A 21,198-nucleotide genomic window follows, 5' to 3' on the forward strand; every position below is an offset into this window, starting at 1 on the left:
AATTCTGGGACAGACGAAAATAGAAAAGTGGACAGTTTTATTGGAACGGATGGAGTAATATGAAAAATAAACACTTTGTAATAAATGCTTAAACGTAGTCCTAAGACCATCTTTAACCCTGATGGGCGTGTTGGCGTGTTGATGGGTATAGGTGGGGTGCTTGGCGGGCGTGCTGGTAAACTGGTAAATAATGGGGTGGTTTCTTGAGTGGCGTGTTGGATGATGTGTTAAAATCTGATTGGAAGTTAGGTGAAAAAGTGAATAAAAAATAATTAAAAAGAAAATTTAAACCAATCAAAAAACTGCACGCCACATTTTGTTCTCGTGCTCCTTGTGTGATGACCCGACAAAATCATCCTTGACGATGCCGTCAACTTAGGTCCCATCACGTGGTCATAAGTCTTTAAAACAAAGTTTGACTAAAATATGTCGCATTCATTTCAAGCGTAACTGTTTGTCCCTTGATAACAACAGGAGTATTGTAGAGGTGTTGTGAATACAATTTCTTTTAATTAACTTAGCAATTAAACACGATTAAGTATTCAAGCATGTAAATTAAATAGAGTCACTGGTAAGTTTTCAACGGGTTATTCTTTATAGATTAAATCACAAAGAATTACAACTATCCTTGATGGAATGATAGTTGGTTGATACAGATTACCTAGATTATAGTTAAGAGGATAACTTAAAGCTATTACACGATTTGGACTCTAAATAATAAAACTCACACCACTAGTTTTTACAATAGTGGATACATCAATTTATAGTTGTCCTATTATCCATGTAATTGATCCATTGTCCACTGGTACATAGGATGTCTGTACTTGTGGGGACAATTGTGTCAGAGAGCGTGCTCCCTTCTTTCCTCTTTGGTAGCTATTTGCAGGAACACCCCAATTCGGTTTGACACCCCTATTTATTTAAACAAATAGAATGTTGTGTTCCCTAGGCGTTGACAAAGGATAACCCATGTCTGCACATGCGTTAAACTTCTGCATTCCCACGTGATCTTGTAAGATCACTTGTCAGCCGCCGACGCGTGTCCTTTTCTGTTCAACTTTGTCTTCGACTTCTGTTGAATAGTATGATTGATGTAGACCACTTAGGAAACCACCATGTCTGTAATGGAGCATGACTGTCTTGTGTTGTATGCTGATTACCAGATCTACTGGTTCTTCTCATGCTGAGTCACTTGATATTTTTGAATTGTTGGGTACTCATCCTGTGCTGATTCGAAGAATACACTCTACCTTGTGCTGGTAGACTAGGCAGCATACTAAACACTTAACATAGCAATATTTGCTGTCTATACATAAACAAACTTGTGCTGACTGCACATAACATTTTAGTACAAATAAATTCTATTTTGTCATAATTAAATCCTTAATTACTTTGGGGACTCAACAATCTCCCCCATATTTGATGATGACAAAACCTATGACATATAGAGAAAACACTAAAGCCATCACTAAAGGACCTAATGAAAAATAGGCTGTAAATTTGTCCCTTTTTAAGTTTGTTTTGAGATCTTTTGCTGAGTTATCTATATCTTATAATTTGATATGATTTTGAAGATAAACTCATTTCATTTTCATTACAACAGAGTATATACAGTAATTACAAAACATCATAATGAAACATGAAATAAACAAAAGATACAATTTGAGCATTAGAAGGCTATCTGTCTTTGTCTTTATCTTGTTCCTCTTCAGATAGATCTTCTTCTTTAACTTTCCAGACAGCCCAGGCTTCAGGGAATAGGAAAGGTAGCTCAGCAGGGTCATAAACTGGAACATAAGGAGGTAAAATGATGGGATCTCTTCTGTGTGGGCCTTCACCAGTAGATTTCTTTCCTTTAGACTTTTGAGAAATCATTTCTTCTACATTTACTACTGGTGCATTCTCAAATTTTGTTGCTTTGTTGAAGAGTTCTTGAAGATCAGGTTTCAGTGTATCTTTAATAGCACTTTTGCCCTTACCAATAAAGTACTCCAATATCTCCATCCATTCACTGAACCCTAAGGTTCTTAATTCAGTCTAATCTATCCTCTCTTGAATGTTTTTTTCTCTACTGATACTAAAAGGTCTTTTTGTGCCTCTGTGCACTTTGATGATCTTGCTGGGATTTGATCTCCTGGTCATCACATCACCATACCTGCTCCTATAATAATGATCAGATAGCTCTATTGTTCGTTCAGTTTCTATAGGGGCAGTAGCAGGTGCTTTCTCAGCAGCTTTCAGTTCATCAAAAGCTTTATCCTGTTCCTTAACAATAGCTTTGGCTAATTTGAGGGACTCAACCTCTTGCTTTCTACCAACAGCCAACTTAGCTTCTTCTTCCTGAAGCCTTAGCCTCTCAGCAAATTCGGCATCAGCATCCTCCCTTCTTTTCCTTTCAACTTCTAGACCCAAAAGATAGTCATCGGCATTAATGTTCAGGAATTTTGTTGTTTCAATCATCTTCCTGCCCTCAACAGTTCTAAGGGTATCACGATATTGCCTTAGATCCATACCCAGTTGCCGAGCCTTATGAAATTGAGCTTTCTCTTCATCAGTAGGTAGCCTTTTACCACTGTTATTTAGATACACGCTAATTTTAATGCCATAAGTTAAGGCAGTGATGTAGAATGGCTGATCAAGAGGATGATGCAGCAATCTAACTTGGCGTATCCTTTCAGAAATAGCTGCTTGTCTTTGCTCAAGCAATTCAGGTACAGCGATCTCCAGCCTGTAAGCCTCTCTTTCATCTGGATTCATCCTTCTTAGATCTGGCTCACCTCGGGCAACTGAATCATCTTCCCAAGTTATGTGTTTATCATGACGTTTTGGGAAAGATGGAGGATACATGACTGATTCTGCTATGCCAGAAGAACTTACTGAAAACTGATTAATACGTTCATCCTGTGTTCTGTTAAAATAAGCAAGAGTCCGAGCAGAGATAGGTGATTGAACAAATAAGTGATCTCCTCTGCCCCAGACTGTGAAATTAGCAGGATCAGCCGTATCATCATCTTTGTTAGCACCCATCTCATCCATCTTTACTAGGTCTTCAACACTTGTTTCACCCAGCAGCACACTACTGGCCGGGTCTTCATTCACAGCACTCCTTGCTGTGTCTTCAGTACCAGCTGACTAATTAGTATCAGCTGGCATAACTGCCACAGTATCTTCATCAGCTGCCTCAAATAGGGGTCCTTTTCTTAGGGGCTGATTATCTCTAAGGGCAGATTTTACCCTTTGTTTATCGATAGGCATGGGTCCAGCTGATGGTTCTTGTGTTGATACTGGTTCTAGTGGAGGCAGATAGGGAACAATAGCAAGATGCTCCCCCTGAACATCATCATCATCAAGGTCTATTATTTCTACTGGCTGTTGTTTTGTAGCTGGCTGAGCAGAAGATGCTGGTCTAGAGGATTGGCTGGTTTCTAACAATGCATCTAGCCATTTCATGAAAAAAATCAGCTCTAACCCCTCCTGATGCAGTAGTTTGCAGATAATCTTGCATCTCTTCAGGAGTCATTCGCTTAATCCTGTCTGCTCGCTCAGCATACAGCTTTGCCCTTTTCTTGTCGTATTTAACCATGAACTTAGAATTTCTTTTTCGTGCATATCTTTTGTACTTGTTAATGCTGACTAGTTCATCATTAATATCTAACTTTTCTGGGACCAGGCTTCTTCTATGTTCAATTCTTTGTCTTTTACGAGCAACATAGGCCTCCCATTTCACATTAAGGGCATCATTCAAATCCTGTTGTCTCTTCTGATGTCTCTCTAATTTCCTTTTCATTTTTCTTTCAATAGTCTGAGAGACAACAAAAGATTCAGCAACAGCCAGTTCAGAAACATCACTGGGCTTACTGCCAGAACCAATATCATCCACTGATGTGGCAGACACATTGGGTTGAGATTCACTAGCTGCCTGGACACCAGCTTCAGTATGAGCAACACAGGCCTCCCATTTGACATTAAAGGCATCATTTAAATCCTGCTGTCTCTTCTGATGTCTCTCCAATTTCCTTTTCATTTTTCTTTCAATATTCTGAGAGACAATAAAAGATTCAGTAACAGCCAGCTCAGAAACATCACTGGGCTTACTGCCACAACCAATGTCATCCACTGATGTGGCAGACACACTTGGTTGAGATTCACCAGCTGCCTGGACACCAACTTCAGTATGAGCATTGCTGGGCTTAGTGCCAGAACCTTGACCAGTACCAGTACCATCACCATCATCATCACCATCCCTCCTTTGTTGTTTAGGGGCCTTTCCATGCTCATGCTCTGAAATGTCCCGTTCTTATTGATTAAAAACGTTCCATATTAATTGATTTCGTGCGAGGTTTTGACCTCTATATGAGACATTTTTCAAAGACTGCATTCATTTTAAAACAAACCATAACCTTTATTTCGTCAATAAAGGTTTAAAAAGCTTTACGTAGATTATCAAATAATGATAATCTAAAATATCCTGTTTACACACGACTATTACATAATGGTTTACAATACAAATATGGTACAACGAAATAAGTTTCTTGAATGCAGTTTTTACACAATATCATACAAGCATGGACTCCAAATCTTGTCCTTATTTAAGTATGTGACAGCGGAAGCTCTTAATAATCACCTGAGAATAAACATGCCAAAAACGTCAACAAAAAAAATGTTGGTGAGTTATAGGTTTAACCTATATATATCAAATCGTAACAATAGACCACAAGATTTCATATTTCAATATACATCCCATACATAGAGATAAAAATCATTCATATGGTGAACACTTGGTAACTGACATTAACAAGATGCATATATAAGAATATCCCCATCATTCCGGGACACCCTTCGGATATGATATAAATTTCGAAGTACTAAAGCATTCGGTACTTTGGATGGGGTTTATTAGGCCCAATAGATCTATCTTTAGGATTCGCGTCAATTAGGGTGTCTGTTCCCTAATTCTTAGATTACCGGACTTAATAAAAAGGGGCATATTCGATTTCGATAATTCAACCATAGAATGTAGTTTCACGTACTTGTGTCTATTTTGTAAATCATTTATAAAACCTGCATGTATTCTCATCCCAAAAATATTAGATTTTAAAAGTGGGACTATAACTCACTTTCACAGATTTTTACTTCGTCGGGAAGTAAGACTTGGCCACTGGTCGATTCACGAACCTATAACAAATATGTACATATATATCAAAGTATGTTCAAAATATATTTACAACACTTTTAATACATTTTGATGTTTTAAGTTCATTAAGTCAGCTGTCCTCGTTAGTAACCTACAACTAGTTGTCCAAAGTTAGATGTACAGAAAAAAAATTGATATATATTATCTTGAATCAATCCACGACCCAGTGTATACACGTCTCAGGCTAGATCACAACTCAAAGTATATATATTTTTGGAATCAACCTCAACCCTGTATAGCTAACTCCCACATTACTGCATATAGAGTGTCTATGGTTGTTCCAAATAATATATACACATGGGTCGATATGATATATCAATACATTTGCATACGTGTCTATGGTATCCCAAGTTAACATAATATATTAGAATACATGTATAATACAATATAAGTTAGCTAGGATATGATTAATATAGATTTGTTACCAATTTTCACGTAGCTACAACAAGAAAAATTATCCAATCTTGTTTTACCCATAACTTCTTCGTTTTAAATCCGTTTTGAGTGAATAAAATTGCTATGGTTTCATATTGAACTCTATTTTATGAATCTAAACAGAAAAATTATAGGTTTATAGTCAGAAATTTAAGTTACAAGTCATTTTTGTAAGAGGTAGTCATTTCAGTCGAAAGAACGACGTCTTGATGACCATTTTGAAAAACATACTTCCACTTTGAGTTTAACCATGACTTTTGGATATAGTTTCATATTCATAAGAAAAATCGTTTCCCAGAAGAATAACTTTTAAATCAAAGTTTATCATAGTTTTTAATTAACTAACCCAAAACATCCCGCGGTGTTACTACGACGGCGTAAATCCGGTTTTACGGTGTTTTTCGTGTTTCCAGGTTTTAAATCATTAAGTTAGCATATCATATAGATATAGAACATGTGTTTAGTTGATTTTAAAAGTCAAGCTAGAAGGATCAACTTTTGTTTGCGAACAAGTTTAGAATTAACTAAACTATGTTCTAGTGATTACAAGTTTAAACCTTCGAATAAGATAGCTTTATATGTATGAATCGAATGATGTTATGAACATCATTACTACCTCAAGTTTTCTGGATAAAGCTACTGGAAATGAGAAAAATGGATCTAGCTTCAAAGGATCCTTGGATGGCTTGAAAGTTCTTGAAGCAGAATCATGACACGAAAACAGTTCAAGTAAGATTTTCACTCGAAATAAGATTGTTATAGTTATAGAAATTGAATCAAAGTTTGAATATGAGTATTACCTTGTATTAGAAAGATATCTTACTGTAAATAAGAAAGATTTCTTGAGGTTGGATGATCACTCTACAAGATTGGAAGTAAGCTAGCAAACTTGGAAGTATTCTTGATTTTATGAAACTAGAACTTGTAGAATTTATGATGAACACTTAGAACTTGAAGATAGAACTTGAGAGAGATCAATTAGATGAAGAAAATTGAAGAATTAAAGTGTTTGTAGGTGTTTTTGGTCGTTGGTGTATGGATTAGATATAAAGGATATGTAATTTTGTTTTCATGTAAATAAGTCATGAATGATTACTCATATTTTTGTAATTTTATGAGATATTTCATGCTAGTTGCCAAATGATGGTTCCCACATGTGTTAGGTGACTCACATGGGCTGCTAAGAGCTGATCATTGGAGTATATATACCAATAGTACATACATCTAAAAGCTGTGTATTGTACGAGTACGAATAAGGGTGCATACGAGTAGAATTGTTGATGAAACTGAACGAGGATGTAATTGTAAGCATTTTTGTTAAGTAGAAGTATTTTGATAAGTGTCTTGAAGTCTTTCAAAAGTGTATGAATACATATTAAAACACTACATGTATATACATTTTAACTGAGTCGTTAAGTCATCGTTATCGTTACATGTAAGTGTTGTTTTGAAACCTTTAGGTTAACGATCTTGTTAAATGTTGTTAACCCAATGTTTATAATATCAAATGAGATTTTAAATTATTATATTATCATGATATTATGATGTACGAATATCTCTTAATATGATATATATACATTAAATGTCGTTACAACGATAATGGTTACATATATGCCTCGTTTCAAAATCATTAAGTTAGTAGTCTTGTTTTTACATATGTAGTTCATTATTAATATACCGAATGATATGTTTACTTATCATAATATCATGTTAACTATATATATATAGCCATATATATGTCATCATATAGTTTTTACAAGTTTTAACGTTCGTGAATCACCGGTCAACTTGGGTGGTCAATTGTCTATATGAAACCTATTTCAATTAATCAAGTCTTAACAAGTTTGATTGCTTAACATGTTGGAAACACTTAATCATGTAAATTACAATTTCATTTAATATATATATAAACATGGAAAAGTTCGGGTCACTACAGTACCTACCAGTTAAATAAATTTCGTCCCGAAATTTTAAGCAGTTGGAGGTGTTGACGTATCTTCTGGAAATAAATGCGGGAATTTCTTCTTCATCTGATCTTCTAGTTCCCAGGTGAACTTGGGTCCTCTACGAGCATTCCATCGAACCTTAACAATTGGTATCTTTTTTTGCTTAAGCTTTTTAACCTCACGATCCATTATTTCGACGGGTTCTTCGATGAATTGAACTTTTTCGTTGATTTGGATTTCATCTAACGGAATAGTGAGATCTTCTTTAGCAAAACATTTCTTCAAATTCGAGATGTGGAAAGTGTTATGTACATCCGCGAGTTGTTGAGGTAACTCAAGTCGGTAAGCTACTGGTCCGACACGATCAATAATCTTGAATGGTCCGATATACCTTGGATTTAATTTCCCTCGTTTACCAAATTGAACAACGCCTTTCCAAGGTGTAACTTTAAGCATGACCATATCTCCAATTTCAAATTCTATATCTTTTCTTTTAATGTCAGCGTAGCTCTTTTGTCATTTTTGGGCGGTTTTCAACCGTTGTTGAATTTGGATGATCTTCTCGGTAGTTTCTTTTATTATCTTCGGACCCGTAATCTGTCTATCCCCCACTTCACTCCAACAAATCGAAGACCTGCACTTTCTACCATAAAGTACTTTAAACGGTACCATCTCAATGCTTGAATGGTAGCTGTTGTTGTAGGAAAATTTTGCTAACGGTAGATGTCGATCCCAACTGTTTCCGAAATCAATAACACATGCTCGTAGCATGTCTTCAAGCATTTGTATCGTCCTTTCACTCTGCCCATCAGTTTGTGGATGATAGGCAGTACTCATGTCTAGACGAGTTCCTAATGCTTGCCGTAATGTCTGCCAGAATCTTGAAATAAATCTGCCATCCCTATCAGAGATAATAGAGATTGGCATTCTATGTCTGGAGATGACTTCCTTCAAATACAGTCGTACTAACTTCTCCATCTTGTCATCTTCTTTTATTGGCAGGAAGTGTGCTGATTTGGTGAGATGATCAACTATTACCCAAATAGTATCAAAACCATTTGCAGTCCTTGGCAATTTAGTGATGAAATCCATGGAAATGTTTTCCCATTTCCATTCCGGAATTTTGGGTTGTTGAAGTAGACCTGATGGTTTCTGATGCTCAGCTTTGACCTTAGAACACGTCAAACATTCTCCAACGTATTTAGCAACATTGGCTTTCATACCCGGCCACCAAAAATGTTTCTTGAGATCCTTGTACATCTTCCCCGTTCCAGGATGTATTGAGTATCTGGTTTTATGAGCTTCTCTAAGTACCATTTCTCTCATATCTCCAAATTTTGGTACCCAAATCCTTTCAGCCCAATACCGGGTTCCGTATTCCCAAATATTAAGATGCTTCTCCGATCCTTTGGGTATTTCATCCTTTAAATTTCCCTCTTTTAAAACTCCTTGTTGCTCCTCCTTTATTTGAGTAGTAAGGTTATTGTGAATCATTATATTCATAGATTTTACTCGAATGGGTTCTCTGTCCTTCCTGCTCAAGGCGTCGGCTACCACATTTGCCTTCCCTGGGTGGTAACGAATCTCAAAGTCGTAATCATTCAACAATTCAATCCACCTACGCTGCCTCATATTTAGTTGTTTCTGATTAAATATGTGTTGAAGAATTTTGTGGTCGGTATTTATAATACTTTTGACCCCATATAAGTAGTGCCTCCAAGTCTTTAATGCAAAAACAACCGCGCATAATTCCAAATCATGCGTCGTATAATTTTGTTCGTGAATCTTCAATTGTCTAGACGCATAAGCAATCACCCTCGTTCGTTGCATTAATACACAACCGAGACCTTGCTTTGATGCGTCACAATAAATCACAAAATCATCATTCCCTTCAGGCAATGACAATATAGGTGCCGTAGTTAGCTTTTTCTTCAATAACTGAAACGCTTTCTCTTGTTCATCCTTCCATTCAAATTTCTTCCCTTTATGCGTTAATACAGTCAAGGGTTTTGCTATTCTGGAAAAGTCTTGGATGAACCTTCTGTAGTAACCAGCTAGTCCTAAAAACTGGCATATGTGTTTCGGAGTTTTTGGGGTTTCCCACTTTTCAACAGTTTCTATCTTTGCCGGATCCACCTTAATACCTTCTTTGTTCACTATGTGACCGAGGAATTGAACTTCTTCCAACCAAAATGCACACTTTGAAAACTTAGCATACAATTCTTCCTTCCTCAATACTTCTAACACCTTTCTCAAATGTTCACCGTGTTCTTGGTCATTCTTTGAGTAAATAAGTATGTCATCAATGAAAACAATGACAAACTTGTCAAGGTATGGTCCACACACTCGGTTCATAAGGTCCATGAACACAGCTGGTGCATTAGTTAAACCAAACGGCATGACCATAAACTCGTAATGACCGTAACGTGTTCTGAAAGCAGTCTTTGGAATATCATCTTCTTTCACCCGCATTTGATGATACCCGGAACGTAAGTCAATCTTTGAATAAACAGACGAGCCTTGTAGTTGATCAAATAAGTCATCGATTCTCGGTAGTGGGTAGCGGTTCTTGATGGTAAGTTTGTTCAACTCTCGGTAGTCGATACACAACCTGAATGTACCATCTTTCTTCTTGACAAACAAAACAGGAGCTCCCCACGGTGATATGCTTGGTCGAAAGAAATAACGCTCTAAAAGTTCTTGTAATTGGCTTTGCAGTTCTTTCATCTTGCTGGGTGCGAGTCTGTAAGGAGCACGAGCTATTGGTGCAACTCCTGGTACAAGATCTATTGGAAATTCAACGGATCGATGTGGGGGTAATCTCGATAATTCTTTCGGAAATACATCGGGAAATTCTTTTGTGACGGGAACATCATTGATGCTCTTTTCTTCAGTTTGTACATTCTCGACGTCTGCTAGAACAGCATAGCAACCTTTTCTTATTAGTTTTTATGCCTTCTAATTACTAATAAGATGTAGCTTCGTGTTGCCCTTTTCTCCGTACACCATTAAGGGTTTTCCTTTTTCTCGTATAATGCGAATTGCATTTTTGTAACAAACGATCTCTGCTTTCACTTCTTTCAACCAGTCCATACCGATTATCACATCAAAACTCCCTAACTCTACTGGTATCAAGTCAATCTTAAATGTTTCGCTAACCAGTTTAATTTCTCGATTCCGACATATATTATCTGCTGAAATTAATTTACCATTTGCTAATTCGAGTAAAAATTTACTATCCAAAGGCGTCAATGGACAACTTAATTTAGCACAAAAATCTCTACTCATATAGCTTCTATCCGCACCCGAATCAAATAAAACATAAGCAGATTTATTGTCAATAAGAAACGTACCCGTAACAAGCTCCGGGTCTTCCTGTACCTCTGCCGCATTAATATTGAAAACTCTTCCGCGGCCTTGTCCATTCGTGTTCTCCTGGTTCGGGCAATTTCTAATAATGTGGCCCGGTTTTCCACATTTATAACAAACTACTTTGGCATAACTTACTCCGACACTACTTGCTCCGCCATTACTCGTTCCGACACCATTGGTTCCTTTCGTTCTGTTAACCCCTGGTCCGTAGACCTCACACTTTGCCGCGCTATGACCATTTCTTTTACACTTGTTGCAAAATTTGGTGCAGAACCCCGAGTGATACTTTTCATACCTTTGGTATAGCTGCTTCTGATTGTTGTTGTTGTTGCAGTTATTATTGTTGTTGGGATGATCATTGTAGTTGCTGTTGTTGTTGTTGTTGTTGGGCCGTTTGTTGTAGTTGCGATTGATGTTGCGATTGTTGGGATAGTTGTTGCGATTATTGTTGTAATTGATGTTGTTGTTGTATTGGTGATTCTTATCACCGTTTTCTTCCCACTTTCTTTTGACTTGCTTCACATTGGCCTCTTCAACAGTCTGTTCTTTAATTCTTTCTTCAATCTGGTTCACTTGTTTGTGAGCCATTCTACACGCCTGTTGTATGGAGGCGGGGTCGTGTGAACTTATATCTTCTTTGATTCTTTCCGGTAATCCTTTCATAAACGCGTCGATCTTCTCTTCCTCATCTTCGAACGCTCCCGGACACAATAGGCACAATTCTGTGAATCGTCTTTCGTACGTGGTAATATCAAATCCTTGGGTTCGTAACCCTCTAAGTTCTGTCTTGAGCTTATTGACCTCGGTTCTGGGACGGTACTTCTCTTTCATCAAGTGCTTGAATGCTGACCACGGTAGTGCGTAAGCATCATCTTGTCCCACTTACTCTAGATAGGTATTCCACCATGTTAATGCAGAACCTGTGAAGGTATGCGTAGCGTACTTCACTTTGTCCTCTTCAGTACACTTACTTATGGCAAACACCGATTAGACCTTCTCGGTCCACCGTTTCAATCCGATCGGTCCTTCGGTTCCATCAAATTCCAAAGGTTTGCAGGCAGTGAATTCTTTGTAGGTGCATCCTACACGATTTCCTGTACTGCTAGATCCAAGGTTATTGTTGGTATGTAGCGCAGCCTGTACTGCGGCTATGTTTGAAGCAAGAAAGGCACGAAATTCCTCTTCTCTCATATTCAAGGTGTGTCGAGTAGTCGGTGCCATTTCCTTCAAAATAGTCAAATGAAACGAGTTAATCATATAGAATATCAAGAGTAGTCAATAGTATTTCGTAGCTTAATATGAACTTATTTATAAAAGCTCTTTCTTCATATTAGCGTTTTGTACTCTTTAATTCGGGTAGTACCTACCCGTTATATAACGACCCTCATTTTTCCATTCTATATTTTTCCAATATTAAATGCCCAAACAATATAATCAAAACTTAATGATTAAACTTTAATCAACAATTGTTAAGTATTAAGAGTTAGAAAACATATTAATTAACTTTGTGCAATAATTGACAAGTTAATAAAAGATGAAAATAATAAACTGTTAGTCGACACTCACTGCTAATTAAAATTTATGCATTTATGTAATATTATAACTGATAACCTATAAGTAATAAATAAAAATTGACATTTATATAAATAATAAAACAATTGAGAACTAAATATATACAAGTCATGAATTAGTAAAAAGAAAATAATACTTATCATGTAGTAAATGTAAAAAATAATAATAGTAATAATAGTAATAATAATGAGACTAAAGAATCTTAAACAATTACATCCTTATGTTGACTAAAAATTAAAATAATATATATATAAACTAGTACCACCTATTGTTGACTAAAAATTATAAAATAAAATAAAATCATTAATTAGAACATCCTTATGTTGACTAACACTCTAATACTTGCACTATATAAACTCCTAGTTTCTCATTCACAAATCACACCAAAATCCTCTCTAAAAAAACAATCTCTCCCTCTCCCTCTCTTGTGGTATTCGGATCTTCAAGCTTGTTCTTCGTGTTCTTCAAGAATCTTCAAGGAGTTCTTCAAGATTTTCAAGGCTTTGATCTTCCATCTTCATCGTGTTCATCTTTTCTTTGTTAATTATCTTGAATCTTCAAAGGTATAACATAAACCCTAAACTATTTACATAAACTTTAATCTTTGTTAATTCATATTCATATTATAAACTTGTTATCCATAAACACACCTAGATTTATATATACATATATACATGTAAAAAAAATATATATATATTTTTATATATACATATACATATTAAAACCTTAAACCCTAATACTACTTATACTAGTACTTAACATGTATATACTATTACTATTACTAGCACCTATAACCTACTACTTATATTGTAGCACACAAACATTTTGGGATATGTATTAGAGATGTATAGATCTTCGAACTTTCTTGACGAATGGTTTCTACGAGATTCTAGGCAGAGGGTTTGGACTTCCGATTTAAAGGGTCCTATGGCTCAAGCCCCTAGATCTAAATTAGCCATTCGAAGGAAAAGGGGTGATTGGAAGCTTATCTAATACGGCAAGTATCCTAAAATGGAAACACTCATAAAAGTAGAAACTCTCTAGTCATAGAAACTTAGTAAAATAAGAAACTTTCTAAAAATAGAAACTTTATAAAAATAGTAACTTACTAGGAATAGAAACTTAGTAAAACAAACTATACTTAAACACATACTTAAACTTAAACATGGGCAAAACACTTAACTACTCTTAAATGTCAATAGGTTGACTTTCCTGCTCACTCGTTCAACTCTCTATTTTGAGGAATAACTCTCTCTACTTACTAAGGTGAATTTCATAGCCCCACTTTTTACTATTTCATTACTGTTTTAAAACTATGGGGTGAGACACATGCTTGCTTTTAAATTTTTAACATGCAATATTTTAATAACTGTTTTACAATATTTATATACGTGAATTTCATAGCCCCACTTTTTACTATTTCATTACTGTTTTAAAACTATGGGGTGAGACACATGCTTGCTTTTAAATTTTTAACATGCAATATTTTAATAACTGTTTTACAATATTTATATACGTGAATTCATAGCCCCCACTTTTTACTGTTTCATAACTGTTTTATAACTTTTGGGGTGAGAATACATGCACAACTTTTATAACTGTTTTACACGTATTAACTATTAAACTGTGATATGTTGGGCTATGACCAGCAAGCCCCCAACCGATAAGTATAAACGATAACTTATTACGGGGTAAATTTGAAAGTCTAGACTAAATATTAGTACTTACACGTATCAACTATTAAACTGTGATATGTTGGGCTATGACCAGCAAGCCCCCAACCGACAAGTATAAACGATAACTTGACATGGGGTAAACTTGAAAGTCTAGTCTAAATATCAGTACCAACTACTAAAATTATGCTATACCCGGCTATGTCCGACTAAGTCCCTACAGTGATATTTTTAATTGCTGCGGCATGCTTATTTATTGGGGGTAGGCCTATCGGGAGTAACGTCCCCGATACATTTGACTCAGTCTTTGTATTACTTGATAATGAAATTTAAACCGACAAGGACAGACACAACTTGTCATGGGGCAAACTTGAACGTTTAGTCTAAATATCACGCACTGGCATAACTTTTGGATCTGCGAGATCTACTTTTTGATCCTGCGGGAGATCAACCTTACAAATTAAATCTTGTGGTCTAAAACAAACGGTCAAACTTATTTGTTAAACCTATGAACTTCACTCAACCTTTTGGTTGACACTTTAGCATGTTTTGTCTCAGGTGCTGTTTGATTCAAGCTCTTATACTTACTGCTTATGTGATGCTACTTGGACATAGGATCAAGAGATATCGCATTTATTACTTCTGCATGTGAACATTTCCATTATTGTTATTCCTATCATTGTAACTACGTTTCATTTTCCGCTGCGTGCTCAATAAAGTTTGTTTTATCATTTAGTATTATTCTCGTATATTATAATATGTTGGTTGATTTGATATTAAGTCACATTTCACCCAGGCCCTAACTGGGGGTGTGACAGATTGGTATCAGAGCAAACCAGGCTGTTATAGAGAACCAGGATTGCATTTTTATGTGTGCCTTACTTGTTAGCTAGGGTGCCTTAGCAATCTAGGAAACTATAACCTTTCCTGCCTTAGACTTAAAGCACTTAGGATTGTCGTATAATCTTAACAATTATGCTTTAATAAACTTGACTCAAAGATTCTAATCAAGGTCTCTTTCCTAATGATAGGATGTCAAGCTCAAGCATTAACAAGCCCAACAAAGCAACTCACAACCCTACCACCGAAGTAGGTGTTGGACACTCTTCAACTTCGAGACCAGTTCGAAGTCCTCTTTATAGTCCTGCTTCACCACCGCTAAATTATAGCCCGAATACTATTTTAGATTCACATGGGTCTCCTCAATACTACCCAACTCCGAGAACCCAAGATAAGGGAAAACGGCATGAAGAAGTTGGTCCATCAAGGAAGAGAGCCCGATCTCCTTTTTATGATGGTCCTAAGTATGAAATCATGAGATTACGAAACAATACCGAGAGAAACATTGGAGGTCTACTTCACCACATGGAAAGAGTGGATCGTCGAATGAAGAAACTTATGAAAGAAAACGTCGAGCTAAGAAAGGAGTTGTTGATGCTAAAGTGCGAGGAAGAACGCAACACTCGCTGGGGAAAGCAATCACTTTCTTACCTCAAGGAGGATGTTGATGTCCGAATGAAAATGGAGAAAGGTCGAGTCGACGAACAACTTGCCATAAGAGAGTACAACACTAATGCCGTAAACAGTCGTGTTACCAACCTTTATGACAACTTCGAGTATCTCTATGAGAAACAAAAGACGAAAAATGAGAAAGTTGAGGAGTTTATGAAGAAGGTTGGAGACGAAATATGAAGACTACTTCAATCTTAATATTTCCTAGTTATTTTTCCTATTTTCCATCTATGTAAAGGCTGTGCCTTAAACAATTTCTATTTTCGAATCGTGTAATAAAGGCTTATTTAATGCCTCGTTCTAATAATATAAAAGGTTTTATTAATATCATGCGATATCAATACTTTAGTTTATTCATACTTGTGATTACTCAAACTTATAACTTGTTAAACTTATCAAACATATGTTCACTTTTATGTAGTGACATCATGGTTCGTTCAGCTGCACCTACCGTTAACAACGTTGTGTTAACTACTGAGCAATTCCAACAGTTACTCGCTGCTGCCCAAGGCAACGCCCAAGCTAATCATGCTAATACTCAAACAAAACCTTGTTCCTACAAGGACTTTACAAACTGTCACCCTCCCGCTTTTAAGGGAAACGAAGAAGCTGTCGAACTAGTTCGTTGGTTCGAAAAGATGGAATCTATTTTCCGTATTTGCAACTGTGGTGATGATGATCGAGTAAAGTATGCCACTAGCTCGTTGGGTGGTAATGCTTTAACTTGGTGGACTGCTTATGCCAAGTCCGTAGGAATTGATAATGCTAATGCAATTCCATGGGACGAACTCAAAAGTATGATGGTCAACAAATTCTGCCCAAGGAGTCAAGTTCAGAAGCTTGAAGCTGAGTTCTGGGAACTCAGGGTCAAGGGTACTGACATTGAGAATTATACCAATCGTTATCTGGAGCTTTCTACTCTATGTCCTGAAATGTTTCCTACTGAAGCTAGAAGAATTGAGCGGTATATTGAAGGTCTTTCCGAGGATGTTCAAGGGAATGTTATTGCTGCTGAGAAGGTTACTTTGGATGCTGTGATTCTCATGGCACAAAATCTCATGTTGGCCAAGAGAAGAAGGGCGTCGGCCAATAAGCAAGTCGAAACCAAGGGTAATGATGGTAAGAGGAAGTTTGAGCCGTCTCAAGGTTCAACTCAGAATGTTAGTAAAAAGCTTATGGATAGTACAAGGACGAATTATAAGGGCACTTATCCTTTTTGTGTTCGTTGTGAAAGGCATCACCCGGGGCAGTGCACTGCCACTTGTTCGTTGTGTAAGAAAGTGGGACACGTAGCTAAGACGTGTAGGACTCCTCCAAAGAATAAATCTATTGTTCCTGCCAAAGCTCCTCCTACTTGTTATACTTGTGGGGAAAAGGGACACATTAGTCCAAATTGCCCTAAGAAGAGAGATAATCCTGCTACTGGAGCCAATACTACTGCTGCAAAGGGTCGTGCATTTGTTATTACTGCTGCTGAAGCCCGAGATGAAGATGAGGTCATCACGGGTACGTATCTCGTCAATAATTGCTACGCAACTATTTTATTCGATACTGGTGCCGACCGAAGTTACGTATCTAATGAATTTTGTACCCTATTTACTGAAAAGCCTCAACCCTTAGAAACTAAACGATTAGTAGAAGTAGCCAATGGAAAGATCATGAAAGTTGATAAAATTTATAAAAACTGCAACCTAATCTTAGCCAGCAAAGAATTTAAGATAGACCTTTTGCCGGTCGAGCTAGGAAGTTTCGATGTCGTAGTTGGAATGGATTGGTTACGTCCATTAAGAGCTGCGATCATGTGTTACGATAAAACCGTTCATGTTCCATTAGGAAATGGAGAGACTCTTATTATCCAAGGTGAAAAGAGTGGTTCCAATCTCAATATTATCTCCTGTATTAAAACCCGCAAATACCTTATGAAAGGTTATCCAGCTATTCTAGCCCACGTTAATCTGATTGAATCGAAAGAGAAGCGAATTGAAGATGTACCAGTAGTTAAAGACTTTCCCGATGTGTTTCCCGAAGATCTTCCGGGTATTCCACCTCCTCGACAAGTTGAATTCCAAATTGATTTAACTCCTGGTGCTGCTCCTGTTGCTAAAGCACCATACCGTTTAGCACCTTCCGAAATGAAGGAATTATCCAACCAACTCCAAGAACTATTGGATAAAGGTTTCATTCGTCCAAGCTCGTCCCCTTGGGGAGCTCCTATTCTGTTTGTTAAAAAGAAGGATGGTACATTAAGGATGTGCATTGATTACCGCGAACTTAACAAGCTTACTATCAAGAACCGTTATCCGTTGCCACGTATTGATGATCTATTTGACCAACTTCAAGGGTCAAGTGTTTATTCAAAGATTGATTTAAGATCCGGTTATCACCAACTCAAGGTCAAGGAATCCGATATTCCTAAGACTGCTTTTCGCACTCGTTATGGGCACTATGAATTCTGTGTCATGCCTTTTGGTTTAACTAATGCTCCTGCCGTGTTCATGGACCTCATGAATCGTGTTTGTAAACCGTATCTTGACAAATTTGTCATCGTATTCATTGACGACATCTTGATCTATTCGAAGAATGAGAAAGAGCATGAGCAACATTTGCGCATGATTCTTGAACTCTTACGAAAGGAACAACTTTATGCTAAATTTTCTAAGTGCGAGTTTTGGCTCAAAACCGTACAATTTCTCGGACATGTTGTTGATAGAAACGGAATACATGTCGATCCATCTAAGATTACTGCTATTCAGAACTGGGAGATACCAAAGACTGCAAAGCATATTCGTCAATTTTTGGGACTTGCCGGTTACTATCGAAGGTTTATAAAAGATTTTTCTCTCATTGCCAAACCTCTTACAAAGCTGACTCAAAAAGGGAAGAAATTTGAGTGGTCCGAAGAACAGGAATCTGCTTTCAAGATTCTGAAGGAGAAGTTGACCACAGTCCCGATTCTTTCTTTACCTGAAGGTACCGACGACTTTGTTGTTTACTGCGATGCCTCAAAGCATGGCTTTGGTTGTGTTTTAATGCAACGAGAGAAGGTTATCGCCTATGCATCTAGACAGTTGAAGAAACATGAAGTAAACTATACCACACATGACCTAGAGTTAGGTGCCGTGGTATTTGCATTAAAGATATGGAGACATTATCTCTATGGTAATCACTTTACGGTGTACACTGACCATAAAAGTCTTCGACACATCTTTGATCAAAAACAGCTGAATATGAGGCAAAGTCGATGGCTCGAGACATTGAACGATTATTATTGTGAGCTGAAATATCATCCTGGCAAGGCGAATGTAGTTGCCGATGCCCTTAGTCGAAAAGACGATATTAAACGTGTTCGTGCTTTAAACCTAAAAATCAAATCGAATCTTATTTCACGAATCTGTGAAGCTCAATTGGAAGCTATTAGACCGACACTTATCGAAGGTGAAGGACCTATTGGTTTTGAGAACCAACTTCAAGTGAAAGCTAATGGTATACGGTACTTTGGCAATAGAATCTGGGTTCCTCGTTTTGGTAATCTTCGCGAACTAGTCTTGGATGAAGCACATAAGACTAGATATTCTATCCATCCCGGTTCCAGTAAGATGTATCACGATGTGAAGGAATTCTACTGGTGGCCTAACATGAAAGCCGATATTGCTACTTATGTTAGTAAGTGTCTCACTTGTTTGAAAGTCAAGGCCGAACATCAAAAGCCTTCTGGCCTGTTGACACAACCCGACATTCCGCAGTGGAAGTGGGAAGGTATCACTATGGACTTCGTTACTAAGTTACCTAAGACTTCGAACGGTAACGATACTATTTGGGTCGTAGTTGATCGTCTTACTAAATCTGCACATTTCATACCGATCAAGGAAACCGACAAGATGGAGAGATTAGCACAGCTTTATATTAAAGAAATCGTCTCACGTCATGGTGTTCCTATCTCGATCATTTCTGATCGCGATAGTCGATTTGTTTCTAGATTTTGGAAAACTTTACAATCTGCTCTTGGAACTCAACTCGACATGAGTACAGCTTATCATCCGCAAACCGATGGTCAAAGTGAACGAACCATTCAAACTATGGAGGATATGCTACGTGCTTGTGCAATCGATTTCGGCAAAGGATGGGATAGACATCTACCTTTGGTTGAATTTTCTTATAATAACAGTTATCACTCCAGCATTAAGGCTGCACCTTTTGAAGCTTTATATGGACGGAAGTGTAGATCCCCTTTGTGTTGGGATGAACTTGAGGACAGACATTTAACTGGTCCTGAAATTATTCACGAAACTACCGAAAAGATCGTTCAAATCAAGCAACGTTTAGAAACTGCCCGTAGCCGACAGAAAAGCTATGCCAATAAGAAACGAAAAGACATCGAATACCAAGTTGGAGATAAAGTCATGTTGAAAGTATCCCCTTGGAAAGGTGTTGTCCGCTTCGGTAAGCGAAGTAAACTCAGTCCACGATATGTTGGACCATTCACAATCACTGAAAGAGTCGGTCCCGTGGCATACCGATTAGAACTGCCAACCGAACTTAGTCAAGTACATGATGTGTTTCATGTCTCAAATCTTAAACGGTGTCTTGCCGATGACACACTCGTTATTCCTCTGGATGATGTCCGCATTGATGAGCAAATGCACTTCGTTGAAGAACCTATAGAAATCATGGAAGGAGAGGTCAAACAAACGCGTAAAAGCAATATACCTATCGTTAAAGTCCGGTGGAATTCGCGTAGAGGCCCCGAATATACCTGGGAACGCAAAGACCATATGAAACGGAAATATCCCCATCTCTTCTCAACTGCTGATGCAAACGAGAAAACTACCTAAAAACTTCGGGACGAAGTTTTCAATAACGGGGAGGTACTATAACGACCCTCATTTTTCCATTCTATATTTTTCCAATATTAAATGCCCAAACAATATAATCAAAACTTAATGATTAAACTTTAATCAACAATTGTTAAGTATTAAGAGTTAGAAAACATATTAATTAACTTTGTGCAATAATTGACAAGTTAATAAAAGATGAAAATAATAAACTGTTAGTCGACACTCACTGCTAATTAAAATTTATGCATTTATGTAATATTATAACTGATAACCTATAAGTAATAAATAAAAATTGACATTTATATAAATAATAAAACAATTGAGAACTAAATATATACAAGTCATGAATTAGTAAAAAGAAAATAATACTTATCATGTAGTAAATGTAAAAAATAATAATAGTAATAATAGTAATAATAATGAGACTAAAGAATCTTAAACAATTACATCCTTATGTTGACTAAAAATTAAAATAATATATATATAAACTAGTACCACCTATTGTTGACTAAAAATTATAAAATAAAATAAAATCATTAATTAGAACATCCTTATGTTGACTAACACTCTAATACTTGCACTATATAAACTCCTAGTTTCTCATTCACAAATCACACCAAAATCCTCTCTAAAAAAACAATCTCTCCCTCTCCCTCTCT

Source organism: Rutidosis leptorrhynchoides, chromosome 11 (genome assembly GCF_046630445.1).
Source record: "Rutidosis leptorrhynchoides isolate AG116_Rl617_1_P2 chromosome 11, CSIRO_AGI_Rlap_v1, whole genome shotgun sequence".
NCBI lineage: Eukaryota > Viridiplantae > Streptophyta > Magnoliopsida > Asterales > Asteraceae > Rutidosis > Rutidosis leptorrhynchoides.